Source organism: Python bivittatus, unplaced genomic scaffold (assembly GCF_059951505.1).
Source record: "Python bivittatus isolate LINGU-HERP-01145 unplaced genomic scaffold, Pbiv_v1 ctg000060_np1212, whole genome shotgun sequence".
Taxonomy (NCBI): Eukaryota; Metazoa; Chordata; class Lepidosauria; order Squamata; family Pythonidae; genus Python; species Python bivittatus.
Window position 1 is genome coordinate 3,167,947 of NW_028277044.1, and position 22,455 is coordinate 3,190,401.

At 37.2% G+C, this 22,455-nt stretch overlaps 1 protein-coding gene and 1 pseudogene across 3 annotated transcripts in view; both read left to right on the top strand.

Annotated features, from left to right (window-relative positions):
* LOC112542233 (uncharacterized) overlaps positions 1 to 22,455 on the top strand; it is a 377,107-nt gene that overhangs the window by 155,005 nt on the left and 199,647 nt on the right. The window lies entirely within an intron of this gene.
* Positions 5,676 to 5,771, top strand: LOC112542217 (U6 spliceosomal RNA; annotated as a pseudogene).

The following is a 22,455-nucleotide window of genomic DNA, read 5'->3' on the forward strand; positions in this document are numbered from 1 at the left end:
AGAGGAAAATATGGAGCACCTGTGAGTAAAACATAGCATAGCCTGGAAAAACAGGAAAGAATATGAAACTCAGGGTTGCCCCACCTTGATTATCTTTGGTTTCAGAGGGAAGGAAAGGGAAATGCTGTCAAACTTTCAAGATTCTGTTATGGTAGCCTATATCAATAAGACATAGTATTTCTTGTACTGTAGTTCTGTTTCCTGACCTGGTCTACTGCAAAAGGATTGACATCAATCTTGAGAGCCTTCTATTCTATCAAGGGGGGCAAGTTGCTCAGCTCCTTTAAAAGTTTGGCAAGGGCTGCTTACAAGTGGGCCACAGAGAAACACAGGCAGCTGAATACCAAGGTTGCATTTGATGTGGCTTTTGTGGGTGTGTCTCTATGTGCTTTCAAGTCAGTCTTGACTCATGACAACTGCCTGGACAAGTCCCTGCAAGATTTTGGAAGTGGTTTGCCCTTTCCTTCTTCTTCCTAGGGCTGAGAGAGAGTGTGACTGGCCGAAGGCCACCCAACTGGCTTTGTACATAAGATGGGACTAGAACTTATAGTCTCCTGGTTTCTAGCCTGATGCCTTAACCACTACACCAAACTGGCTTTCTAACAGGTATTTTGTGTGCAACCATTCAGAAAGCTCGATTCAAAGTTTATTGGCTCCTTCCCAATTATCCAGCAAAATTAATCTAGCAGCCTTTTGTTTTCAGTTACCTACTTCGATGACAGTTAATCCTGTCTTCCATTAGTTTCTGCTTGTGCCAGAGGAACCTTCCTGCCCCTTGCATTCTAAAGCTCTTCTCCCTGAAACAGACTGGTTCTAGGTTGGCAAAAAATGAGATTAGGCTGTATATCTGCATCTTTGTAGACCTTAAATCTGCTTTCAGTACTAAATCCAGAGAGACATTGTGGAAGAAACTACTGCTTACCAACATGATTGCTGCTACTAATACACAAACTTAATAGCAACACCAACTTGAGGGTCAGATGGGGTCCAAGGCCAGGTAACAGATTCAATCATTACAGTATAGGGTATAAAACAAGGATATGTCCTTGCACCACAACTTTTTAATCTTTAGGTAAAACTCAGTTGTAGAATATCTTAACAAAAGTAATTTCCATCCTCCCAAATTAGCTGATAGATATCTTTCAGTTCTGCTGTATGTTAATGACATGGTTTTTCTCTCAGTGTCCCTAATAGAGATGCCAAGGGCCTTACATCCTTTCTTCAGTACTGAGTAGAAGAAAAATTGACCACAAATGATCAAAAGTAAAAAACTATGGCCTTCATAAGAGACCTAAAGTTAATAGCAACAAAATAGAATACATGTTTAAATTACCTGGGAATCACCTTTCAATTCATCAGGGTATAGAGACCCACACCTGGCCTCTGTATCTCAGGTGGCTTAGAAGAGTGCCACAGTCCTATTATGCTTCTCTTGGTGGACCCTATATTTCAGCTGCCTTAAAATTATTTTATTTATTTATTTATTTATTATTAAACTTGTATGCTGCCCATCTCCCCCAACAGGTGACTCTGGGCGGCTCACAATAACAAAAAAGGAAAAAACACACCAATCCCTCCAACAGTGGCTAAAATCCATAAATAATTAAAATACAAACATACATTAAAAATGTCCTAAAAACCTCCTGTATATTTATATTTGAGGCAAAAGTAATGGCACAATTGGTATATGGTACTCAATTAGAGTCTTATACCAGCCTAACCATAGCAGAGAGGATACAATCTGTTTTTCAGATGAATGAGGCTAGTTCCTAGATCTGTCTCCAATGCTGCATTAAGATTAGAATTAGGAACCAAAATGATAAACAGCAGGATCTAGATTGCCATTTTTGATTTTGGGCTGAAATTAATGTTTGCTCCAGTGGGGCTGATATCCCTGATAAAGATGGATAACTTCCAATCTATCTGGAAGACACATATCAGAGGGAAAAAAATGGCTATATGTGGCTTCTCTAGTGAAGCAATACAGAAAATAGGATATGATCAAGCAAACGGATATTGATTCTTGACACAGGATGACAGCAAAATAGTGTGGTACCAAGGCAAAATAAGTCTCAGAGGCTCACCGTACTAATAAGCCAGCTTATTACTGCCAATTCTTCATATATCATAGACCTTGCAGAGCATTTACCCTCATCAGTTACTGATGGTAGGCATCACACATTTCCTTTTCATGAACACTTCTGCTTATGTCTCTCCTATGACATAGAGGATGTGCAACGTTCTACTGTATTGTAATTTCTGCAGAGACTTTTGTGACATATTTATTAGGCCCTCATGGAAGAACATCCAGACAAAGATGATGATTGGCATACCTTCTTTCTCCTAGCAGACTACAAAAACACTATTGTGCATAACCAAGCCAAATTCTGTCTGCCTGTTAGGAGAACGGGGTAGCAAATATCTAACACAATTGCACTTCTCTCATATCTTTAATGTTAACTTTAACCCCTACCTTAACTTTTTCTTTCCTCTCTTTTTTTCTTTATTGTTGTGTTGATGAATTATGGGGGATTTTAGTATATTTAGTATATTTTATGTATACGGGCTGGTCTAAGACTGTGATAAAGCTTAAGCTATGTTATACCTACAAAGATCAGAATCATGCAGGCAATGATTTCCCCTATGACACTCTATGAGGCAAAAGTTGGACTTTGAAGAAGCAGAATAGAAAGAGTATTGGTATTTTTGAACTTTAAAGAGTATTTTTGAACTTTAAAGACTCTTGAGAATACCATGGATAACCAAGAAAGCAACAAATGGATCATAGAACAAATACATTCAGAGTTCTCACTCAAGGCACAAACGACTAGCCTCAGATTATCATATTTTGGACACATAATGAGAACACCTAGCTTTCTTGAGAAGTCTACAATGGTGAGAAAGGTGAAAGGAAAGAGAAGGACAACCACCACCAAAGTGGATTGACTTGATGACAGTGGTAATGATGAACCTTTAGGAAGGAAGACCTGAAGGACCAGGCTGAGCAAAGCTCATCCCAGAGAAGATGTATCCATGTGGTTACTATGAGTTGACACTGAAGACACATAATCATAAATCAATAGAGAAATAATGCATATGTTTTTGAAGTGATTTTCCCTAATAAAGTTCAGTTATATATGTCATTCCCTTTATATAAGTATTTTTGCATGCATGTTTTGAGTGATAAATTTCCACACACATTTGGCAGAGATATCAGTGTATAACTTGGAAGCCTCTCCTTGATACATTTCCCCCGAATTTCTTAGTCTATATATTTGTCAGCATTCAATTACTTATCTCTAAGATTTGTATTTCAGAGCTCTATTTATGATAAAGACTTCTTGTCTTCATCTCTCACATATAATGTTATTTTGGTTGTGTTATTTAATAAAACAGGAGAGAAAAATAAAACAATAACAAAAATGAAAAAAAAGCTGTACAACAAAAATAACAAATATATATATATATGTACAACGTCTTTTCATATGTATGAATTTTACACCATATGTAAAATAACCATATTTCATTCTAGACATTCGTAGTCTGTATCTATAAGCAGCTCATTTATAAGTTGCAAGTAACTTCAAGTTTTCAATTTGCTGAGTAGCTGGGTCCATAAATTTCTTTTTTTAGTGTTGGAAGACTAGTTTCTCAGTAATAAGAATGGCACCAGAATCCATTTCTGTTGTGCAGATGTTAGTTTCCATGTAACAGGTGTACAGTTTAAAGAATAAACTATACTTAAGTTTTTTAAAAAATAATATGGAGATCTGAAATTATTAAGACTTGCTTTAAAATTAATATATTTAATTATGTCTTCCCAGGACATAATAACTTTACAATATCACAAAAAACATGTGTTTTGATAAAGTGTTATTCTCATTACATGATCACCAACATGATGATTTACTCATATCTTTTGTATACAAATGCAATGGGGTCTAATGGGTCTGAAATATTATGTTTTGTTTAGTAATAGATTCAATAGATCTATTAAAATGTTTTATGCTGAGGTTAAAATAGATTTGCAATGGACAAATTTTATTTATTTTTTAACATAGAAACTGACCACAAGGTGTTCTTTGTCTTGTTTTTTCATTCGGTTTTAAGGTCTGCATCACTCCACAGTGTCAAGGTTAGTAAATGTGTATTTATCAAAATTTACCAGAATCGTAAGATATACAGTATCTATGCATGTCTATAAAGTACATGAATGGTGCCATGTGACTATTAAGCCTGTGTTAGGTGGTTATGCATTGTGTTGACACTGACCACAGAGATAAGCTGAGTCTCCTCATCAAGGCAAGGTGGCAACACAGTTCACCTCAACAAAGCTTTTACATTTCTCCAATTCAGAGGCCTGGTAACTGGAAAAAGGTTCTCCTTCAGTATAGTATTTTCTTCAGGTGAAATCATTGAATATTTTATTGCACTTTTGTATTCCTGTTTTTCACAATATGAAAATTTAATTTTGCCAGTCTTTGCAAAGAAAGGGCTGGGCCTTTGACTTCTGATGAAGTCTTCATATAGATTGAAAATTTTATACCTGGAATTTGCACGGCCTAAAACAACATTCTTATTTGGACTGGGACTACAGATGGAGAGTTAAGGACTCCTTATCTCCTATGCTAGATTCCTAATCCAGTAATTTGTGCATACTTTTCAGTAAAAGAGAAAAAAAAATGTAGCTGCTAACTGCATCTTAAATTAACCCTTAGCTTAATCCTAAACAAATATATTTCAATTTGTTACAATCTTATTTAGGAGAAACTTAGTATGATCTGATATAGATCATTTGTGGAACACATTGACCATAGATAACACGTGAAGTAAAGAGGAATTGGATACATGAGTTCCAAGCTAGTTATGTAAAAAAAGTGGTTCTGCTAGTGCAGGAGGTAAACATACAGACACAAATAATTCCATCACCTTGCACAACCACTTGTTCATTGCATGGTGATGAAGTTTTGTCTGTAATCAGTCAAAGGAAAGGTAGCTTCTCAGATGAGCAGGACAAAGCAATTTCTCACTTTGAGAAATGTATAATACAAGTCATTTTTCCCCCTTCTGCTTTTGAAAAAAACCCACTTTGCATAAGCTGGCATCTTTCTTTTTATCTTTTTGTCTGCTGCTGTATGTGGGCTTTAAAGATATAACATGGAAATTTTGAGTATGATTGTGGGGTTAATAAAGCAATATTATGAAACATTACCAGCACAATAATAATAGATAATAATCACTCAGAGTGCCAGACAGTCAAAGTTGTCCATATGCTACATACCTCTGTGTTCAAATAACTGGCTGTTGAAAGGTCATAACTTCACAAAAAATAGAAATATTTATTTATTTGTTTATTTATTTGTTTATTTATTTAAAAGCTCATGACATGGTTATAGTGATCATTTAATTGATTTGCATTTGCTGCAAGCTATTTTTGCTAACAGGGTGTTTGAAACAAATTCAAATTAAATTATTTCTGGCTTAGAATATTTTCATCTGAACTTTGTAAATTATACATCTGAACTCTGAGAAATCAACCTTGAGATTACATCAAGGTTCCATAAATGTATTAGCAGACGCTATAACTCAGCTGATTAAATCAGATGACTCTCTTTTCTTGTCAATGGTTGAGCTAGGTGTCATGGAAATATATGGAGAAATCCCAAGGGAACACATACAGTATACTAAAACTGGAACAATACAGAAAAGATTAGCATGGCTCTTATGCAAGGAGGACACACAAAGGATCAGAAGAAACTGTGCAAAAAAATGGCCTATCAACAGAATGAACTAGGTCAACCTGCACTCAGAAAACCAGTACAGAAAAATCAGTTATAGGAATTGGGTAGTAGAAGTTAAGCTCCCTCTTTCATCTAATGGCTTTCCACTGTAAAATGAATACTTGGTCCTATGCAAAGGAATACATGTTCAGCCTAATTTGTGAATGAAACTGATCTCTGATCTCCTATAAAATGTTGTTGAGTGTGCAACAACATTTTATAAGCAAATAATCATAATTTTTCATTTAAATCTTGCTGTAATGGATCTAGAAAGATTGCTTAATACTTCGAGGTATTTTCTAACAATTACAGCTGGTAATATCAAATTCTTTACTACTCTGGTTTCTCTTTAGAACGTATAAAATATTTTACCTTTTACTAAGCATACAGAGGTTGGGGAGGTGGTTCACATATGAGCAGGCAGTATAGCTATTCCTAAATGTCATTCCTTTTTTCATTGAGGTCAGATTTTTTGATTCTCCAACAGATTAGAACAATGAAGCATTTGAACTACAGCATTGATGGTTGAAGGCTTAGAGCAAATCTAAACAAATACCAGCAATAACACATTGTAAGATATACTCCATAGTAGTGATGGCGCTAAAATTCTTCTTCTCTACTAATACAGTGTAACGTCAGCAATGTGTTGTCTAGCTTAATAGTGAAAAGAAGGGTTAACATTTTGGAACTCTTAGCAAACTGCTGTGATGAATTTGCAAAATCCCTTATTGACCTCACTTTCAGTCTGACCTGGATTCTATGCTGAGAACAAGCCTTGGAACACAGAATAACTGGAGTTATGCTTGTCTAGCTTTGATGGAAAATGTGGACAAGTCAGTAGGGACGGTGAGGCCAACTACCAGTTAATTTCTCTTTCTATTCTGCTGATTTTTGGAATGGTTGACAGAAAGGATTGGTAATTCAGTGTACCGTGGTATGGGGAGGCATTGCCTCTGAAAGAACATATTTATGGGGGGGGAGTGTTTTTGGAGCTGGTATTTGTCCTGGAAATGCCTTTCCTCAGCTTTGACACAGCTGATAGTTGCTCCCTTCCCTGAATAAGATTATGGCTACAATGATAATGCCTTAAATGCCTCAATTTAAACTACTGCAAAATACTCTAGGTAGAGTTGTCCTTGAAGAATGCTCAGAATTTGCTTTTTTTTTTACACAAAATGGGACAGCCAGATGGCAGTTTGGTCACCATTTATTAATCATGTTACAGAACTTCTACATTAGTTGTGCTGATTTCTAAGTTGTTTCTAGGAACCAGTTCTCATCTTTAGAGTCCTAAATTACTTGGTTCTAAAATACCTGGAAGACTGTCTGCTCCATAAAGCTGTCTATCATTTTCAACCTTCTTCAGAGGCCCCACTGAAGATTCCCATGCTGTTGATGGGAACAGGACACATAATATTTTTGGTAACTGCCTTCTTAGATTGGTTCACTAAAACTTTCTGTATCACTTGACATTAAAATATAATATTTGCTGTTCTTAATATATATTGATATTGTATTCTAGTTATGTGTTCCTTTGTAGGATTTTTTTTTGGGGGTGGTGGTGGTGGTGGTAGTAGCAGCAAAAGGTAGCTTATGAAAAATGAAAAATACAATGAATCAATCTCATCTACTGCTACCATTCTGCAACCACTGACAAGTGATGAGCACTCCGATCTGACTTTCCTGCTAAATATTAGTTGGTCCTATGAAAAATATGTTTTGAGTGGACACATAATAGATGTATGTACATTCACTCAAAAATATTCTTTTGCATCTAAGTTAAGGAGGATCAATAGGTTTCTCATATAAATATTTGTCGAGCTCATGAAAATCAACCACCCACAGCTTAGGAAGGTTAAACTGTTGTTTTGTTCGCTTGTTTTTGAAAAAGAAAATATGTCATCAGCACAAAACTGATATCAGGAGTACAGCACAGATTAAAATGGGAATGGTTCAATCATTCTGTAATATATTGCAGAAGCATTTTGTCTGCAACATTTAATCAATTCATTCTTCTGAAGCTGGATCAGCTGTATGTCATACCTATTTTCTGTCTGTCTGTCTGTCTGTCTGTCTGTCTGTCTGTCTGTCTATCTATCTATCTATCTATCTATCTATCTATCTATCTATCTATCTATCTATCCATCCATCCATCCATCCATCCATCCATCCATCCATCCATCCATCCATTGCTTTCCTAATTGATTAAAAAATATCAGCATCTCTTAAGAAAGAATAGAGGTCCTTTTGTCACCATGTCTTTTGGAATCTGCACTGTGTGTGACATTGCTTAAAAAGAATAAAAACAAAATCTTTGTAAGAATTAAAAGAATAGCATCGGACATAAAAGTGTCATTGCCTCCAAGAGACCCCTAATTTTCTTTAAGCCCTATGCCATTTTACAAAACTTAACCATTTTTATCTTCATCACTCTCCAAAATGAATTCAACCTTTTGAGCCTAGCCATAGAATTCTTTTTAAACAGGCGTTACCGTTGAACATGTTAATTGTCTAGCAACAAGATCATTAATAATGCCAAAGCTTTCAAATATTATGACATAGAGCAGATTACTGCTTTTATATACTTATAATCCTTATGCATAAAAAGCACCTATTAAAAAAGAAGTTTTCATAAGAGCCTGAAATAACAGAGGTAGCAAGAAGACAGATTGGAATTATTTATATATGTTTGAATGCTACCATAGATGCAAAATAGAAACCATCTATCTACTGCATCTTTTCCCCATCGAATCTCAGAATTCCTTTATTGTAGACTTGGGAAATTTGAACACAAACCCAGTCCCTAACTTGTGGCCCACATTCATCCTCATCCCTCTGCTCCTCAATTCTTCCCCAGGTTGCTTATTTTTTTGGCTGCTGCTGCTACAATTTATGGAGGTGAATTTTCTGGCTCAGCATAGGGGTGAATATGGCAAAAGAATTATTCCTTTTTTCTGGTATGTGAGTAGAAAAGGAGGAGATACTCAGTATCCTGCAGAGAAGGTACCCAAGAAACCAGTAGGATCCTTGACTGGTGAGAATGGGGCAGGCATATCTGAAGCCTGCAGTTTTCACTCAAGTCTACTCCTAAGCTAAATAGGTAGACTTTTTGAGACCCCCCTTTTTTTAAATTCAGGGTCTCCCACCCTCACATCCCTTCTTAGAACTTCAGTTAATGCATGCATATTTTGTACAGTTCATCTGCCACGTTTGAGTAGCAGCATTTAGCACTTTGGACTGGATCCACAGTTGTAATCTGCAAGTGGATGTAAACCTCCAGAAGAGAATGACGGTTTTGCTGAGAGGCCAAAGCAGAGAAGCCTTTAGGTCCAGCCTAGTTCATGGATTCAAAGACTGGTTTCCCATCCCCACAATGGCAGGACAATATGGGATCACCTTGCACCAAGGTGCTACAAAGACCCTGCCATCTCAGAATTCTTAGCATCTGGTTGAGAAGGATCAAGCAATCAACATGAAGACTGGCCCTGCACTAAACTTAGTTCTGTACCTTATGCTGCGTCAAATCCTAATATCAGCTGTCATCAATGACATTGTGGCCAATTATTGTCCTGCTTTTTGAGAATACGCTGTGAAGAAGTTAATTTGCATGCCAAACCCTTCCATCAATGTTGCGTTCAGAATTGCTAGGCATTTGTTTGCCACTGGTCACTTGAATGGTAAGGAAAAGAAGATTCAGCTCTCATGGCTTCAGGTACAAGCTACAATAATGCCATGTTGCATCACTGTATCACTACACAAATGCTGTGAATAATGGAATTTGCATCATGCAAGCAAAGATGTAATGATACATCTGATGTCACTTCCTTCTACCCCATCCCCCACCCCTCAAATATCCATGCTCTTAGTGACTTTGCAGATTGCATAAAGAGTAGACAAATGTACAGGTTGTTTTTCAGGTTGCCTATATTTGCTTCACTGTCACACTTTCCCTCACAGAAAGTGTTAGCACTGTTATTACCAAACAGAATATTGCCGTCACCATTCTTCTATAGCAAAATAATCAGGACACCTTAGTCGTATGAATTCCTTAGGTAATACCAGTCATTTTTATTAATACTTTTGAATATTCAGAAATCAAGATACAATACAAGGAAGTTATTGTAGACATTTCAAAGTTATATTTATATAGGCTTCCTGAGGCATCACCAATGAGAAAAGTAGAACTAACTAGATTAAAAATAGGATAACTGTAATGAAGTAGGGCAGGATGCATTCTTAATTTAAAAACAGCAGTGCAAAAGATGCTTCAATAAACAAAAACAAAAGTTCAAAACACAAATCAATAAAATCTCAAAGGATTATATTCATCAAAAATTCAATGCCTACTTTTGATGTGCTCTCTCGGTATGCATACTGTGTCTTCCAGCTGAAAAAATATATAATTTGCAAGCAAGTAAAATAAATTATATTCTCATAGTACATAGAAACAGCAGACTTTATTTATTTATTTTCAACAACTATTGATGCATATTAAAGGTGTTTAAAAAGATTGATATGTCAATCATAGTCTTCTCTCAAGAATTACAATTAAATTAAGATGACTATTTCTCTTGAGTATGTTCTTTTCAGGAACATTTAATGAACTGTGCAATATCTCTTTAAGAGCAATTTAGTTTCACAATGCCTTCCTTCCTTCCCTCCAATGACCTTGCACAACAACGATGTCATGATCTTACTGAAGATGATAGGTGGACATTTTCACCTTTCATTTTTTTAAAGGGATTTAAGATCCAGTAAATCTATCCAAAGTTTCACACACCATGCATGCTTGTTTTACCTAATGTATTTCCTTCCAAATATTAGCAGGAAATAAGATTATCGAAGTTCAATGATTTGCTTTCAAATATTGGCAATATGATTTCAGATGTTTCCAGAGACATCCCTGGAATTGTTGGTGTGAACTGATATTTGGCTCAATCAAATTGTTCAGATTAAAATTTCCATGACAAGATTTCTATCATTGGGGTAGGGGGAAAAAAAAGACTGCTGTATGGAAATATGTTTATATGCAGATTTCTACCACCTTCTTTAAAAACAAAAACTGTCAAAAGATAAGTGTTAAATGATCATTTTTTGGGGTACAATTTTCAACCAATTGTGAAACAATGTAGTGATAGCATGGGGGGTGGGGTTTGACTCAGTGTTGACTCCTGCAACTGCCTAGACAAGTCCCTGCAGTTTTCTTGGCAAGGTTTCAGAAGTGGTTTGCCATTGCCTGCTCCCTAAAGCTGAGAGAGAGTGACTGCCCAGGGTCACTCAGCTAGATTTGTGCCTAAGGTGGGACTAGAACTCACAGCACCCAGTTTCTAGCCTGATGTCTTAACCACTACAACAAACTGGATCTCATAATGATAGCATAGTCCACCCCAGATTTTAGCTATCTTCTCTACCGGAAATTCCTGGAAGACTTCACCAAGTGCTTTGCTGAAATCAAGTATACTATATTCACTGCATGCCATAAGTCAACAAAATTGGTTACAGTATTAAAAATTGAGAGAGAGAGAGAGAGAGAGAGATCATATAAGTTTGGCATGACTTGTTTTTGAAAATCTCCTGTGGGCTCCTAGTAAACAATATGTTCTTTTTTAAATGCCCATAAATCAACTGCTTAATAATCTGCTCTACAGTTTTACCTAGTATCAACTAGGTAAAACTGCTGACTGGTCTTAGAGTTACGTGGATTTTCCTTTTTTGTTTTTTGTTTTCTTTTTTGTATATTTTTGTAGAAAAATGAAATTATTATATCCATTTTATCGGGAAAACAGAAGGGGAAATTGAAGGCCATAATTCCTTGCAGGATTATTACCTTCCTATCATAAAAGGAAATGGAGGTATGTTAATTAGTTAAGGTATGGAGGTATGTATATTAATTAAGCCTGGAGTTTTCAAACTGTGGGTCAGATCCCCTCCAGGGGTCACAAGGACTTAGGAAGTGATCATGATTTTTATTATTTCCAACCCAAGATAAAATTTTCACAATGATAAAAAGCTATCTGAATGGTATATACAATCCACCTTTCCTTAAGCTCTCAGAGCAAAAAGATACAGATATTATATTATGTCATGCCTCCTTATATGGGGTTTTACATGACTTCCACTTTCCCTTTTTGATGGGGGGGGGATTCTCTGTTACACAGTTTATATCCTGTGTAGTGTCTTTAGTTATATTGACCATCAGGAGGCACCACCTGACCAGTTTCATTCTGTTGGGACTCTTCAGATATTGGTAGGTGTGTGTGTGTGTGTGTGAGAGAGAGAGAGGGAGGGAGGGAGGGAGGGAGGGGAAGAGAGAGAGAGAAAGAGAGAGAGATCCATCAAACACTGAATGATTTAGTTTGGAATCCCAAACTGCCTTAAAAAAACCTGAATTAATGTTTCCCGGTCCCAAGTTACTGTTATTTACCAGTCTATACCTCAATCACATTTTTCAATCAAGCTGATTCTTGCTTCAAATATTTCTTATAGACTGAAGTCTGAAGAACTTGATTTTCCCTAACAAATCCAAAGGATTGATTTTCAAAATCTTATCTGAGGCCAGAACTAATCAACATAATAGATCCTAACTGTAACAACAACACCACTTTGTGCTTCCTTCTCTTTTCTCCATCTAATAAGAAAATGAAATATTAGGAATGACCTCTGCAGTGTTTTTATTAACACTTTTTTGCTCATTCAATCTCTGACTGTGGGGAGAAGCACCATTGTGATAGCAGGCTTTACCCCAAGATCATTGCCAGCCTTCCACAACCTGGCAATTATGTTGGGACTGCAACTCCACTTCTGTATGGGAAGTCTGGGATTTGGTGTGTCAACACATCTTGAGGGTGCCAGATGGAGAAGGGTGATCTGTGATCACAATAGGCCTCTGGGAGTAAGCAGCAGTGGCATTTAACCAAGGAAAGAAAGGGGGGGGGGAGTTAGCATTTACTTTTTCTTCCTGCAACCTTCTGAAGCAACGCTAGTTGCCAGCAAAGAGAAGCTAGATTAGGGCAAAATCACTTATCTGGGAGAGCACTTTGCCCCAGGTTGGAAAACGGCATTGGTATAGGTGTGCAGGGGTACTGTAATAGTATGTGGGAACGGCCTTGAGAAACAGGGTGAACAGACGCAGCCAAGGGAACAGTCAGATAAAAGGCAACTTAGCCCACAGCAGGAATGTGGATGGGGCAAGCAGCTCAGAAGGGACCCCCCTTAGTTTCTTGGGCTGTAAAGGGGGCCGGGGGAGAAATGTACTTTCAAACTTGCAGGATTTTTTCAATGTAGCCTTACAATAAAGTAGAATTAGCACATCTGGCCATGTTTCCTGTCTGGTCTACTTCATAAGGCTGACAGATACCATTACTATGTTTCTCTATGTCATCTGGCATATTTAGTGGAATTTTCCTCCTTTCCCATTAGTGAGTAGGGTTCTGCAAAGCTTCAAAGGGTGTTTCACTTCTAAGCTGGTTTGATCATCCTTAAAATGTTAATCTTTGAACCAAAATTATCTGAAGCACTGAATCATTAGACTTCCTGGCTTTGCAGAATCTCAGACACAATTGCATTGTTTTATGTTCCATATACGGGCAAAGCTGGGGAAAGTTGAGGACACAACAAGCAAGCCGAGGACTATTTGCTCCTCCACAATGCCCCTCAGTCTGCTTTGGAGAGAGCTGCTGGCTCTCTTGTTTGCATCTCACTCTTCCAATATAATTAATTTAGACAGGTTTTCTTGGAGGGAGAAAGACTCACTCTGACTTTTTCCTCTGCTGCTCTTTTTTATGTAGCTTATTCTATGTGTGGTATTCCCTAGTAGTCTTTGTGTTGGGTCTATCTTCAGTTCCTCAGCTCATTCAGCCCCTCCATTTCCTTCTCCTTTCATTCTCCCAACTCCCTCTTTAGAAATTAAACACAAGAACAATCTTTTTTTGTTTTGTTTTGTTTTTGTTTCCTACTTGCCTGCCTTCTTATTCTATTAACTGGATCTGAAATAACTACATACTTGCAGCTGGGATTCTCACTCAAACTCTCACACTTTGTCCACTAAAATAATAACTACATTTGTGTGACACCTCCCTCACCCACCCCACATGAATATAATTTAATTGGGAATGGAGCTGGGCTTGAAAAAAATCCATTTACTTTTAATAATTGCATTTTAATTTATATATCACAGGTGCTCTCAAACTTTGCAGTACCATAGCTGCCCACTGGAGCTTGTGCAAGCAAAATTAACAACTGAGCTTGGAACAACTGTGTTCCCATTCCGCCATTGTAAGGCTGATCAGTTGTGTTTGTTTGTTTTATAAGTTATGGAATATAGGTACTGCATGACTACTGTATATACAGTAGACTATGTACTGTATGTGTGTGTGTGTATTCACAAATGTGTGTGTGTGTGTGTGTGTGTGTATACACATATATATATATTCTAATCTAAAACAATATGTATCTATCTGTCTATCAATCTAATCAGTTCTAATTTGTTTGAAATCCAAATGTGTTATAATTCTATTGAAACATACTTTAAAATGCAACATATGCAGACAATAGCAGTCTTCAACCCTGGAAAACTTGTTGGGGAAAGAGAGAGAGAGAGAGAGAGAGAGAGAGATGTGATATGTTTGTTCAGTTCTCAGGCAGCAAGGAGCCAGACACTAAAAATGGGGCCAAGAACTCAGGCATCTCTGGCTGGCAGCAGGTTTGACGCAGGCTTTAAATAAAGTGTTGGAGAGCTGAATAAATTACTGCAGGAAATCATAATTCACAGTGCAGTAACCCACAATATACACAAACTGGGTATGAAGAAATGACAGGAGAGGGGAAGTGGGTCAAGAGGGTAATTAGGTTTTTTTTCCTAAAGGAATGGATAACACTGGAGACAAAGTGAGTGGGAAAAAATAATGGGAGTGAGAGAGCTAGAGGTGGTCATAGAGGAAATACTAGAAGGTGCTGAAGAGTTAGTATTATACATTACAGTAAAGCTATTGGGCAATAGAACATAAGTGATTTGCCACTGCCTTATTCCAGGAGTATTTTTGACTTTCCAAATTAGTCTATGAGGCAGTTTGGTATAGTTTGGTATGGTTAAGGCACCAGGCTAGAAACTGGGAGATTGTCAGTTCCAGTCCCGCCTTCTGCACAAAGCCAGCTATGCAACTCTGAGTCAGTTACTCTTTTTCAGCCCTAGGCAAGGGCAAACCACTTCCAAATTCCAAACTGCAGGGACTTGTCCAGTTAGTCAGCAGGAGTCAACACTGACTTAAAGGCACACACACACACACACACACACACACACACAAACACACCAAACCTAGCCTGTAGCTCTAGGAATGGTCTCAATTCAAAAGTTAACCAAAGACCAAATCAGCAATATGCTTATTAACTCACTGTTTCTTTGTATCTGTGTCCATGTCTGTGTTTCTCTATCTCTGTCCATAAAACCTCCAATCTTTTCTGCAAGTATGGAACCCACATCTCTCCAAATGTTACTGAACAGCAACTCCTAGTATCACTCATTATTGGCCATGTTGGCCAAGACTGCTGAGAATTAAGGTCAACAATACCATTAAGGAGCATAGTTCCCAACTTCTATTATAGGGCAATATTCTTACAAGAAAGGAGCCATTAAGAAAATTAAGTTCAATGGATAATCAATCCGATTAATGGATCCAGCTCTGATTTTTCTTCAGATCCTATAAATTGTTTGCCTTTCCAGAGCACAGAAGGACAGTTCTGAGAAAAAGTTCAGCTAAACTTTACAGTTTTTAGGTACGCCACCCAGTGTCACATTCGTGAGATGGGCTGCTATATAAATATGGTAAATAAATAAAAAGTCTGACTTGACCTCTATTTGAAAAATGTAAAAGAGCCACATCAGAAATAGAAAAATAGGTCTTAACTCATTGATTCAGTTTGTGGAATGAAGAAACCATTCCCCAGCCTTTTTGGACCTGGGATATATTTGGAATGAAAGTGGAAGAGGGTGGGGGATTGCTACCCAATGGTCTTTCTTATGTGTAATGTGACTTATATGCATGGTCCATTAAGTAATTTCATGAGCGTCCCGAGGGCCCTTTCATTCATTTTCCTTCTTAACAAGGATAATTCACTTATACAGAAAGACCTGAAACAAGAATGCATATTTCTGAAGATATCAATGTCCCATGGTGGAGATATGTTCCTTTCTCTTTCATTCAACTCTGCTCACTTTCCTAAACATCCTCTTGGTGGTGCTCCTACTACAACTATTGCTCTTGCCACTATTGTAACTATATCAGGATTCTAGAATTCCGACTGCATTTGAGATTAGTTCCAAATCACAACAATGCCCCTTTTTAGATACTTTTTGGATAAGTTGTAAGAGCTGCTGCTTCTTTCTTTCTTTTCCTTTTTTTTTACCAAAACAAAACAAGAACAAATCTTGTATGCCCATAGGGTTCTGAGGATAGAAACATATTTAGCAGAAAATACTCAAATTATTGTTCTTTATGGACAATTCCTTAATTCCTTAATCTTTTTTAACTGACCTTGTGAATCCTATTTTTTGTTTGTTTGTTTCATTTGACTAAAATTGATTAAAGCCCAACCTATTGGAAGGAGGGTCTGAGTATGGCACAAACAGAAGAGGAAAAATGTCAGGCCCCCAAAGCACAGAGGAAGGGGCCCTCACTCTTATGGGGCAGAAGTTGAGGCCTGGAAGGTAGGCTAGAAGCTGGGTTTGATAATTCCTGGCCCTGCTGTTCCTCAGAGGTTTACTTTACTGCATGCAAATTTGTCAAATACTTTCATCAAAATGTTTTGGTCAACGCTGTGTGTCAGGCACTGTACCTAATCCTCAGTAACAGCAGGCAGGTGGACAGCCAGGAAGAACCTTTAATATAATTTTCTTCAACCTTTTAAAAACAAGAGTACAAATTAATACAAACTAAAATAGAGTAAGAAGGAAAAAAGAAAAAGGAAGAAATAAAAAAGAAAGCTGAAGTGCAAAAATAAAATAAAAGAAAAAGATAGAAGAAAAGTAGAAAAGAAAGGAAAAAAGATATGAAGAAATGGCTTCTGAACTTCTTTACAGCAGTTGTAAATACAATTGTAGATATACCCCTTTCTCTAAAGTGATATCATGACTCTCTTATTTCTATAAACTATCCTATCTAATCATCAAAACCATAGATCATAAATTCATTTTTTTTTCTATTTTACACAAAAAGTCCATAACAGGTTTCCGGTCAGCAATAAATATAGATATGGTCTTTTCTAATCAAACATGTCAGTTTGGCCATCAGCAGGCAGGAAGATTCTATGATCCTGGATCAGAATCCACTAGTGAGGACACTTAGGCAGCTGGGGGGGGGGGGTGGAGGCAGGTAGGGGGAAAAATGGACATGCTTATACCCAAATGGCTTGCTGGGATTGTGTTCTGCAACAGCAGGTGGTTGGCAATGAATGGAATTTGGAAATGTTATATGGTGGACACTCTTCTGCAAGCAACAGAAAGGAGCAAAGGAAGATCAGGCCAAAGAAGGTTTGCCTGACCCAGATATGAAGGAGGAATAACAGGAATTTAAAGCATACATTGTGTATGTTTTATTCCCTTATTAGAAACTATTATTGTTGTTGTTATTGTTGGTCACATAGTCAGCTAGATGTTTAGACTGGATTTGGCATTTTTATCCACCTATCAAGTCCTTCCCAAGGATCTGAGATAGGCAGATGTTGTTGTTTGATGGTGTTAAAGTATCGTCACAGGATGTAAGCTGTTCCAAGTAAAGCTGCCTTTTGTAACTGACTGATGGTGATTTTGTCAATGCCGATGGTGTTCAAGTAGTGCTCCAGATGTTTTGGGATTGTACTATTGGTACTATCTTTGCTTTCTTTTGCCATAAGTCATTCTACTTCTATTTGCGGGCCTTCATATTTTGTGATTTTCTCCAGTTCTTTCTCTTCTCTTCTGCTGTCTCCGGGTATTGCAGTGTCCACTATCCAGACTTTTTTGTCTTTCTTAGCAACAGTTATTAAATCTGGGGTGTTGTGTGGCAGGTGCTTGTCTGTCTGAATTCTAAAGTCCCAGAGCACTTTAGCTTCTTCATTTTCTATTACTTTGATTATTTTGTGGTCCCACCAGTTCTTGCTTGCAGGCAAATGGTATTTCTTGCAGATATTCCAGTGCACCATTGTTGCTACTTTGCCATGCTGTTGTTATTATTATTATTGTGCCATGCATTATTTTTTTACTTCAAAACTGTATATTCATCATGTTTCTGTGTTCAAAGAATTTCTTGTATTATTCCATTTGTTTTTCTAGCACTCTGTAACTGTGGCTTCTACATCGTTTAGCATTTCTTTCTGTTTCACATCAGAAGTTGTTTCCTGTGAGTTGACATTTCAATTTACTCTATGTTAGTTTGTTTTAAATAAAGATAGACTATTTTTGATGGATGGAATAGCATAATATACATTAGCCTAGAATATCGGATTCACGTGAGAAATATGACAGAGTGATATGATACCAAAGGTACTTGACATTTAAACTGCATAAAATATTAAGTTGTTTTAAAAGTCCTTTGGTAATTACTTTGATTTTGTTTTCTTCTCCTTCTGAGAGATATTACAGATTGTAAGTCTGATTCATTAACTGGATCTTCAAAAGAGAATGTTCTTGCAATCCAGTAGAGATAGTGTAGTCCATCATGACTTTTAAGTGATAACATTTTTGTCAGGTTGCTGCATTCACTACTTTTTTGTTAGGATTAAGAGTTTCATTTTATTTCTCATGCCCCATTTGGAAGAATTGAAAGTGTGCTTTTGTTTTGTTTTGGTGGCCAACTGTTTTGCCAAAGGCAGTGGTTCTTTTTAAGGATCCAGATGCAATAAGCAACCACACAAGTTGTTCGAAGTTAAAGTGTCTTCATTCTAAAGCATCCACAGTAATATAGTAGTAAGTAGAATATACAATACCAAGCACGCTTTCCTCAATCAGTTCTCGGGAGCCCCAGTGAACGACAATGAGGAGACCCCAATCTCTGGCCACTATGCAGCACCTTCCCGGTTAGGTCCGCATCGAAGCTCCACTTGAGCAGAACTTCGAGGCTTTTTATCCTAAATTTTAGAAAAATGCTATGTGCCTCTAAGGGCAGCACCTTAACCAATCACACCTGTTGTTTTCAGGTTTCATAACTTAGGTTCTTCCCACCGGATAAGTTGAGGTGAGTGGACAGCAGCCAATTCCACTGTTTATGGTATCCTCCTGCATTCCAAGCTTGTACCATCCCAAACAGCAGCCAGCCTTGAAAAACACGTTTCATGCCAGAGGACCTTGACTGGCCTTTAAAGAAGCTCAGTATTTAACTTGGCCCAGGAGACTTGGGAATAGAAGGAACAATTGTGGCACACCATCCTAAACTCCTCGATATACAATAGTCTTCTGGTGATTTTCCTCTATACCAACCCTTTGTAAAGTCTGAAGTGTGAGGTAGCATAACTCGAACATAGCACTACAGCACATATGCACTTCTCCTTCTACCTATATTAAGTAACTGAGCATGGTAGCTGAGCATTATGGGAAGTAAAGTCCAGCACATTTGGAGGATACCCACCCTGGGAAAAACTGCTGTAGAAGCTCAAAGTAACACACTTGTTCGGTTCCTACCATATTATATACATAACTATCATGTTAAGAAAGTTAGGATGTGAGATAGAAACTGGCCCAGAAATACTTTATGAGTATCATAGTTGAGTGATTTGAACCTGAGGTATACTAATCCAGTCCTAAGCTGTTACCCTGCACTTATGATCCAATGCAAGCAAGAGCATAAATGTTTCTTTTGTGTTTCTCACAACTAATGTGTGCTTGTAATTGATCTAGGTGGTATTACTTTGCAGCCTGATAGACATATATACTCCATTGATTCCTAGCTCACCATTCCCTTTTGGAGTAAAAAAACAAAAAAAGAAGAAGAAGAAGGAAAAATAGTAAGCAAAAGAAATTGGAGATAGGAGATAAGAGGGAGAGGAAAAAAGGAAATATAGCTAGATCTAGATTATACCACACCCTTCTCTATACCTCTCCTTTCCATTCTATCATTACAATCACCCTTGCTTCCACCATATCTGAACATTATTTCATATATTGTCTATTAAAAAAAAAAATCTACCTCTCTCTTTTTCAAGATCTCATGAGTTCTACCCAACCATGACTTTTTTGGGGGGGGGGGGTTCTCTTCCTCTTGACCCATTTCATCTTCTTTTGTTCATTTGTTTTTCAGTTTGATCCCCATTATTCTCTCCACATGGCCAAGCCACCTCAGCAAAGAACTACGGTTGAAATGGAGTTAAAGGCTGCCATGTAGTTCAAAGACTCCATGAGCAGTTGGCCATCTATGCTACCAGTATATTTATCCACTAGATGCTGTAAATCCAAACAGTAATCTATCAAAGATCTTCCTTTTCTGAACCCCATCTGCTCATCTTGAAGAACATTCTCCTCATCTAGCCAGTCACAAAATTTACAGTATGGATTTCTGGCACATAGTTTGCTGTTGATGTTTAGTAAACTAATTGGTCTCTAATTTGTAGGATCATTCCTATTACCTTAAAAAAATGGGTACCACAAGGAATACATCCCAAGTATTTGATATGCTTGCTGAGCTCATTCTTTGTCCATACAACATTCACATCCTCTTTCCTTACATCCACATTCCATTTATTCTGTTGGGAAAAGAATCTTTTTTTTTTTTCCCCATACAGTACTTACGCTTTCTCACCCACAGTCTTTGTACTTTCACTGTAGGTTCTTTCACTTCTTTCCTTCCTTTACTTGCATGTCCATTTTTGCCTACAATCTATTCTTGGCACTTTCATTGAATGGTTTGTCTCATATTCAGAACCTCGTATCCCTCTTGTGTCCTTTATTGATTTTCTCAGTCATAAACAATCAAATCAGTCATGCTTTTTTATTCATTCTTACCTACTGTGTGTTGATACCACATATCTGAAGCAAAAAGACCTTTTCCTATATAGATATTCACCAAACAGTCATAATTTTAATTCATGCTTGGATCTTTGGATAACCCAATCACCCTTTCCATACTCTCTTCTCTCATTCCCATCCATCCATTCATGTTCTTAACAGAATAATGTATTCCCCTGGATTGCATGCATTTTCATATGTTGCATAATACTTCCCAAAACATTCCTAAGCCATTCCTAACTTTATTGAATGTTATACTCAATGATCTATGACAGCAGAAGAAATGTCCCTATGCTAAAAAATAAGTAATAAGGACAATCTTGCCAACATTCTCTAGGCTTAGCACTTAAACAGGGCTCAGCCTAGTTAACATTTAGACAGGAGACCAGCAAGAATCTTAGGGCTAAAGGCTTGACTTGAAAGTTGAAAACATTAAAGCCATTGTTGAAATCACTCAGAGTTGAACTCCAGTTGAGAGAATCCAGTCCTTAATCTGTGTTCCATTCTGATCATGTGTTCTGGCCACTACTGTATTTGTAAATATTGTGAGAGGCAATTCCAATATCCCAGTTTCACCTTCATGGTATCACCAGGCACTCAACTTGAACTTACTGTCTATGTGCCCTACTGTCACTGACCACATCATTGCAAATTAGTTAATTAAGTTAGCACTACTTCTTGATTATCTACTCCCCAAGTTCAGTACATAACTAAAATAAACGTGTCCAGTCCTAATCAATAAATCAATCAAGTGAGACTAATGGGGGGTCGGCTCAGCCCCAAAGCAATCAGGATGTGGTTAATTCTTCTCTCTCAGTGATAGGATCATGTCATATTGTGTGTGGACATGTGGAACCCTGGTGTGCCAGCTTTGTTCTTGACCAGACACGAAGAAGACTCCCTTTCTACACCATTGTGAAAAGTCACAGGATGAATTGAGTCATGGGATGAACTGAGTATTAGGTCATATGTTCTCACATAAAATATAAGTAAAATATATAAAATGAGCTTAGCAAACTCTCCTCCCTGTAAATATATCACATTAAGCTGTGATAAATGCAACAGAAAAGAAATTGAATCAATTATAAGGTAGGGGGGAAAAGTAACTGCAGAATAAATATATTGGGAGGAATAAAATGGACAAATTATTTTTAATTTAATCCTATAAATTAAAGTTCTGTAATAATAATAACAGTATGCTTCAGATTAATGTTGTTACCTTAAATGTGTTTTCCCTAAAATTCTATTGATTTTGATGGAGTTAACTTTCAAGTAAGCATACTGCAGACTCATTTTAATTTCCCATTTATGATGCAGTTATAATTTCCAGGTGCTGACAGAATCATATTTTTTTTTCCTTCTGACTAATGGATGATAATGAAAACTCTACTTCTTTACCCCTCACAGAAGAGTTCATGCAAACAGGCATGCTGCAACTTATTTTTTCCGTTGCTTTAGCAGCTATACAATCTGGGGGAAAAAATAACAGATCCATCTTTTCTTGGCAGGGAAGAGTGTGGTGCAAAAATGTCATTTATTAAACTTTTCCTGTTGAGGACATGATATCCTTGTCATGGAAATGTGACATTCTTTTGTGCTCCAAATTATATATTACTCAATGCAATTTTAATTAGAATGTCCTGGGAAATAGAATCAGGCTGCAGAGACTAGACGTACTTGCCTGTATCCAATATGTTCAATAACAAC